The sequence below is a fragment of the Cupressus sempervirens genome, chromosome 1, assembly GCF_028749045.1.
Source record: "Cupressus sempervirens isolate cs-2001-9-10 chromosome 1, ASM2874904v1, whole genome shotgun sequence".
NCBI classification, from domain to species: Eukaryota; Viridiplantae; Streptophyta; class Pinopsida; order Cupressales; family Cupressaceae; genus Cupressus; species Cupressus sempervirens.
This window is the reverse complement of record NC_143118.1, coordinates 313,873,929-313,881,968: the sequence shown is the minus strand read 5'-3', so window position 1 is coordinate 313,881,968 and position 8,040 is coordinate 313,873,929. Positions and strand designations below refer to the sequence as shown.

General features: G+C 37.0%; 1 pseudogene; it reads left to right on the top strand.

Annotated features, from left to right (window-relative positions):
- Window positions 1-533: 533 nt before the first annotated feature.
- On the top strand, window positions 534-7,531 carry LOC149577370 (uncharacterized; annotated as a pseudogene).
- Window positions 7,532-8,040: the final 509 nt, after the last annotated feature.

Here is an 8,040-nt window from a genome sequence, read left to right as displayed (position 1 = left end):
TACCTAGTATTCTTGTATGTCAAAATTTGTTGATATTTTCGGTGAACTTTCATAGGTGACTGAAGAGCTTAAAGCTAATCTTTGGACTTTTCCACATTAACAGAGCTCTCTGTAGAACTTGCAGAGTGCAAGGTGGTCTAAACATGCCATTTTAAAACATTTCTTTGGAATCCATTATGTTCACCCTACTATTCTAAAGATGTGACTGAAAAATACTCTCAACAACAAAATCAGGAAAAAAGTTTTGATGCAGTTTATTACAATAATTTATTACAATGTTGTATGTGGCATCGCTCCTCTCAACTTGAATTTAGTATGAGAGAAAAAGATCCTGATACTGTCCTAGGTTCAAATTAACCCTAGTACACTCATTCCAATTTCAGGAGACCAGAGGCAGAAAAAACATGGTACCCTTAAATGGCCCCCTTAAAGTGGTCCATGGATTTTATAGAAAATGACAACTGTGGGACACAGCTTTTGCATGGACCACATTTATTCAAAATCTGAAAATGAAGATAGTTCCAGTACTTTAGATGGGTTTACAGGGCACACTAAATGCTGACGCTTTTATGTTGGTAATGAAAGAACGTCTTAAGACGGAGAGGCAAAGATGGACTTTCTAACAGACAGCTGTATTTTTTTTGTGAGTAAGAAACGGGCTTAAGCGGAAAATTAAGAAAAGGTTTTCCTTGACGTGGAGAATAAATCTGGCGAAATGAGCTTCTTTGTGGCTTGTCAAAATGGTGATACACAAACTGCGAAAGACTTGCTCAAACTTGTGGATCCACCAAGCTTGTTATCGCCGCGGGAGGGAAGAACATGTTTCCATTGGGCAGTAACAACAGGAGACCCAGGTTTTTTCTCTTCAATCTTTCTTGTTTTTCTGATTAGAAGCTATAATATTTCTAAACTTGCTAGTTTTGAAGATTGATGCTGAGATCTTCACTTCAAACTCCAGCTCCACTGCTCCATTTCCACTATTCTATAAATAATTTTTAGAATACTTCAGTTTAGGAGTAGTTTAAACAAGAAGCATGATGTACATATGGCATGCATTAGATGATATTTTTGGATGCATTTTTGTCTAGTCTTAGTTACTTCTTCTCCCATCCTTAATCATAGGCATGGAATAATGCTAAAACTACTGTCAGAACTCCTGATCTATATTTTGATCTATGTGTTAGGGATTAGTTTTAACAATTTTTATTTGAATAAATGTATTGGTTGAACAGCAATTTGTTAGTTGGAATAATATATCAATTTTTTTCTCTGCAGTAAAACAGAGCCTTCCTTGTTTTGAATATTATCATTTTTTTTATTGTGTTGCTGCTGTTGTTTGAATCCTACATTTGGTATCAGAGCTGAAGGTGTTTGGAAGATAGTAGCATGGCAAACAATTCACAAATCTCAGAGTTTGATGGAGTTGATTACCAATATTGGTCAATCAAGATGAAGACTTTTTTGATTGGGAAAGATTTTTGGGAGATCGTTGAATCTGGATATGAAGAGCCTGCAGATTGGAATACTCTCCAACCTAATGATAGGACATTGAAGAAAGAAGCTGAGAAGAAGAATGCAATGGCATTGTTTCACATTCAGATGGCTCTTGATAAGAGCTTGTTTCCTCGAATTGCTGATGCACAGATAGCAAAAGAGGTCTGGAAGACTCTAAAAGATGCTTACCATGGCAATGATCAGATCAAGGTTGTGAAGCTACAAACCTTGAAAAGAGAATATGAGAACTTGAAGATGAAGGAGACAGAGAGTGTGGGTGATTTCTGTGTGAGAGTGAAATATGTGACTCATAAAATGGCCACTTTGGGTGAATCTATTGCTCAAGAGCAAATAATACAAAAGGTATTGAGATCTCTAACCCCAAGATGGAATATTGTAGTAATTGCCATAGAAGAAAGAAAAAATCTAGCTACCATGGAGTATGATGAAGTGGTTGGATCTCTTATATCACATGAGGATAGAATAAGGGACACATCTATCAGTGTTAATGAGAAGGCTTTTGCTTCCCAATTGCAAATTTCAAAGAACGATGGTGCTAGCAGCAATAGTAACAACAAAAAAGGCTCAAGAAGGGGCCAAAATCAAAATTTTTCAAGAGAATCTAGAGGAAGAGGAGGTGCTCAAGGAGGCAGAGGTAGAGGCAGATTTGATAAAAGGAACATCCAATGCTATCATTGCAATAAGTATGGACATTTTGAGAGAGAGTGTAGACTGAAATCAGGTAACAATAGTGCAAATTATGCCCAACAAGATGAGGATCCTTCCTCAGGTAATTTATTTTTGTGTTATGGGAAAGGTGAAAGTACTGTGAATGATGTTTGGTATTTGGATTCTAGATGCTCTAACCATATGTCTGGCAATAGAGAAATATTTTCAAAGCTTGATGATGGTTACAGATCCAATATTACCCTTGGTAATAACAATACTGTGGATGTTGCGGCCAAAGGAGCCATGGATGTTCAGACAAAGGAAGGTATGAAAAGTATTCAAGATATTTATTATACTCCCAAGTTAAAGCATAATTTATTGAGTGTTGGGCAGCTATGTGAGAAGAATTATAGAGTGGTATTTGAGAACATGCACTGTACTATCTATGATAAGAATAAAAAAAATAAAGTGATTACAGTTGTTCCTATGACAAAGAATAGGATGTTTCCTTTGAAGTTTGGTCAAAATGATAATTAGCTTGTCAATATGGCTTATGAGGATAAAAGTTGGTTGTGGCATCTCAATGGCCATTTAAATTTCAATAGTTTGAAGAATCTAACATCAAATGCATTAGTTTTTGGATTGCCTAAGGTTGAAGAGCATAAACAGATTTGTGAAGGGTGTGCAAAAGGGAAACATTCAAGGGAATCATTTCCAAAAGGCAATGCATGGCAGGCCCAATACCCACTTCAACTTATTCATTCAGATATTTGTGGTCCAATGCAAACAAAAAGTTTGGGTAAGTCGTCATATTTCATTACTTTTATTGATGATTACTCACGCATGTGTTGGTTATATTTTTTGAACACTGAAGATGAAGCCTTTGATACATTCAAGAAGTTTAAAGCTCGTGTAGAGAATGAGAAAGGGAACACAATAAGATGTTTGAGAACAGATCGAGGAGGAGAATTTTGCTCAAACAATTTTCAGAATTTTTGTGAGATGAATGGCATCAAAAGACAACTCACAACTGCATACACACCCCAACAGAATGGAGTGGCTGAAAGGAAGAATCATACTGTGGTAGAAATGGCAAGGAGCATGTTACAAACCAAGGGTTTGAACAATTTTTATTGGGCTGATTCAGTTGCTATAGCCGTATATATTCTCAACAGGAGTCCTACAAGTGCCCTCCACAAGATGACTCCATATGAAGCATGGTATGAGAAAAAGCCTAATGTAAATCATTTTAAAGTTTTTGGTTGTTTGGCTTATGTTCACATCCCTGATCAGAATAGGCAAAAGCTAGATGCTAAAAGTGAATCATGTATTTTTGTGGACAATAGTGAAGAAAGCAAAGCTTATAGATTATTCAATCCTATTACTAATAAGATTGTTGTTTCAAGAGATGTGATTTTTGATGAAGGGGGAGTTTATAGTCATCAAAAATAACATGTTGGAAAGCCAAAATCAGTTTTGGATGATGATGATATTGCTAATAATGATAATGAGCAGCCAGCTAATAGTTCTATTTCAAGATCACCAAGCCCACCAAAAAACCCCTCACCAATACCAAGAGCAATTCCATCGTCTAGTCCTCTAAGGAAGGTAAGAAGATTGAGTGATATTTATGAGAGGTGTCAAAATCAAGCACATGAAGAAGATCCAATAGGTGAGACAGTAAATTTTGCATTACTTGCTAAAGCTGATTTTGAGTCATCATGTTTGGAAGATGCATGTGCTAATGAGGTTTGGATGCAAGAAATGAATGAAGAGATGGATTCCATTGATAGGAATGAAACATGGGAGCTTGTAGATCTTCCACATAAGAAGAAGAAGATTGGCACAAAATGGGTCTATAAGACCAAGTATAATAGTGATGGGAGTGTTGAAAGACACAAGGCAAGATTGGTTGCTAAAGGTTTCGCTCAAAGGTATGGCATTGATTATGAAGAAACTTTTGCACCAGTAGCAAGACAAGAAACTATTAGGATGCTAATCTCTCTTGCAGCTCAAAAGAAATGGAGTATTCATCACATGGATGTGAAAAGTGCTTTCTTGAATGGGTACTTAGAAGAAGAGGTATATGTGGGACAGCCACAAGGTTTTGAGATTCAAGGCAAAGAAGATTATGTCTACAAGTTGAAGAAGGCTTTGTATGGCCTCAAGCAAGTACCACGTGCATGGTATGCAAGAATTGATGGATATTTTCAACAAAATGGCTTTCAAAGAAGTAAGAGTGAACCTACCCTTTACTACAAACAAGAAGGTAATGATATTCTCATTGTGAGTTTGTATGTTGATGATTTGTTATATATGGGTAGTAGTTCAAAGATGAAAGATGAATTTAAAGTTGCTATGATGAATGAGTTTGAGATGAAAGATTTACATCTCATGAAGTACTTTCTTGGCATGGAGGTTTATCAAGGTAAAGATGAAATTTTTATTTGTCAAGAAAAGTATGCAAAAGATATGTTGAAAAAATTTGATATGGCTGATTGTAAACCTCTTTCCACTCCAATTGCTCATGGAGTTACATTATGTAGAGATGATGGTGCTAAAATTGTTGATGAGACATTATACAGAAGCATTGTGGGGAGTTTGATGTTTTTAACTCACACAAGGCCTGATATTGCTTATTCAGTTTCATTGGTTTCAAGGTATATGACAAATCCATCAGAGGAACATATGAAGGCAGCCAAGAGAATTTTGAGGTATGTGAAAAGCACGATAGATTTTGGCATTCACTATTCTTCTAATAAGTTTGAGCTTGTTGGCTTTAGTGATTTAGATTGGGGAGGTTGTTTGGATGACTGAAAATCTACATCTGGTAATTGTTTTTCTTTGGGTTCCGGTTTAATTACATGGAGTTCAAAGAAGTAAAGTATGGTTGCTTTCTCTTCTACAGAAGCGGAATATGTTGTGGTCACTTCAGCTGGCACACAAGCTTTATGGCTTAGAAAGCTTCTTGAAGAAATTGGAGAGATACAAGTTCAGCCTACTGTGATTTTTTGTGACAACATAAGTGCCATTAAATTGGCCAATAATCCGGTTCATCACAGCAGGACCAAACACTTTGATCTTAAACAACATTTTATTAGAGATTTGGTACAAAATAAAGCGGTTGAGTTGAAGTACATCAGCACAAAGGAGCAAATTGCAGACATCTTCACAAAGGCAGTTACAAAAGATCAGTTTTTGGTACTCAGAGATCAGATTGTGAGTCCTCTCAACATCAAGGGGGAGTATGAAGATTGATGCTGAGATCTTCACTTCAAACTCCAGCTCCACTGCTCCATTTCCACTATTCTATAAATAATTTTTAGAATACTTCAGTTTAGGAGTAGTTCAAACAAGAAGCATGCTGTACGTATAGCATGCATTAGATGATATTTTTGGATGCATTTTTGTCTAGTCTTAGTTACTTCTTCTCCCATCCTTAATCATAGGCATGGAATAATGCTAAAACTACTGTCAGAACTCCTGATCTATATTTTGATCTATGTGTTAGGGATTAGTTTTAACAATTTTTATTTGAATAAATGTATTGTGCTGAACAGCAATTTGTTAGTTGGAATAATATATCAATTTTTTTCTCTGCAGTAAAACAGAGCCTTCCTTGTTTTGAATATTATCATTTTTTTTTATTGTGTTGCTGCTGTTGTTTGAATCCTACAGGTTTGGCTCAACTGGTCGATTTATGAAGTGCAGATTTGTTACGAGAGCTAGCAGCAAAGATACCAGTCCAAGGTCATTTTCTTCTTAGATCCTTCTTCTAGATTAGAAGGCCATGTTTTACTTATTTCCCTCGTTTAACTATGCGACTCATGCAAATTTAAGCGAAAAAGTAAGAAAGCAGGACAAAAGAGGTGAGACGGCTTTGCATTTAGCTGTGAGGAAAAACGGTGTGGCTCTGGTGAAACAGTTGGTCGACTTAGATGCCAGTTTGTGTGATTCTACAAATGAAGAAGGAGAAACTCCATTAGAATTGGCTGTAACTTTGGGATTCAAAGAAGCTGTGGAGTTATTAATAACTCACACACACAACGCCCTCCATTTTGTTGTGAAGTTCAACCAAGTCAAAATTGTTCAGTTTTTAACTGAGAAAAAGGTAAACTTGTCCAACCTCATCAATGGGCCTTACCTGCCAAATCAAGGTAGAGATGAAGGTCACACAATTAAGGCATCTGATGATGGAGAAGTCAAACTCTTGCAAAGTGCAGCAACAAGCAAAAACGGGGGTGTTGAAGAAATAACCACAAAGTCGACCGATGATGATAAAAGTATTGAAGGTACCCAGAATGACCAGCCAATTGTTCAAGCAGGAGACACGCCTTTACACATGGCAGCAACGAACAAATTTGAGCACGTAAGATCATTTTAGGGGGTTAATCTCTCTATTCTCTATATGTTTTTTTATTTCTATTGAAACTTCCTTTAAAAATACTTAGGCAACTAATTGCCACTCTTTATTTCCTTTTCCTTCTTTTGGTGGTGTAGCTGGATTTGTTGCTGAAAGTACTTGGGGTGGACAAGCTTGCGCTGAACAGTGAGGACAAGACACCATTTGAAATTGGAAGAGGTTGTGTTGTATCAGGAATCTTTCAGAATGATAAGAAGGCTTGGAGATTTTAGAGGGAAGCCCAAGCCATTCATGTACTGCGCGCCACAGGTGAGCCATGAAAAGCAAAGGAAAGCGAGTCTCATGGTAAGCAAATCCTACGAAGAGAGGCGCAATGCAGAACTAGTTGTGGCAACGCTGTTGGCCGCCATGACATGTGCTGCTGCTTTCACCGTCCCTGGCGATTTCGATTCGGACACTGATGTTAAAGAGGAACGAGGGAGCCCTATTCTGATATCCTACATTTCATTTAAGCTCTTCCTTATTTTTGACTCCACAGCCTTCTTTCTCTCCCTCTTTGTTTGTATCATGTGGGAGATGAGCTCTTAGCTAACCACGAGGGACAAGATGTTGTTCATGACTGTCAACAGTGTAGTGGTTTGTTGGAGCTGTGCTTTCACCGCTTACGGTTTTATTTGTGCAGTGTACGCGATGCTGGCGCTTAAAGTTGATACCGTTTCTTGGGTAGTTTTGGGAAGTCTCGTTTTCATTGCTGTGTGTGGCGCTCTCGCATTTAATCGTCAGTCGGCACATTTTGTAGTGAGGAGGGCGAGATTCCACCGCCTGTGCGGTGTGCCTTGTTTCTTCGATGACATTGTTGAAAAGGTGTGGCACCTTTTAGAACGCTGTGGACTTCTGGAGAAATTCTGTTCGGGCGATGAAGCTTCCCGTGATTATATCACTGGGCATGCCAAGTTCTGTGGGCTGGGTCGTGAAGATGGCTCCTCGTCTTGTTTACCGGTTTAGCGAACTTCCTTGTTCACACTTTTTTAATCTCCCTTTTTGGTGGCTTGTAACTTCCAGCTTTAGTTAAGCTATCCTCAGGTCACACCAACTTAACGAAGCTAATGAATGGTCTTTGATAGGTAGGAACGTATATTTCTTAGAACATGAAAGCAGAAAGTATTGGAATCATTCAATTATCATTCAATTAAATTAATTTTTTAAATTTAATTGATCAATCAATTCATAAGATTTAAAAAATTAAAAGAAACTTCAAATGTTTATATCTTTATCTAATTTTTCATTATTTTCTAAATCACATTTTTCATTCATTCTATAGCACCATATTATTTTTGGTAGGGAGAACATTCAATTTTCTCTAATAAAAATATAAATATTTTCTAACAAGTCTATCATGCATTAATGAATGCAGCAATTACAGCTTTATTTTTTCCATATTTGTGACAAGGGGATTAACTTTTCAAGTTTTACATTGATGTTTATTTTTGTCATTTGTAAAATGCATTAATTAC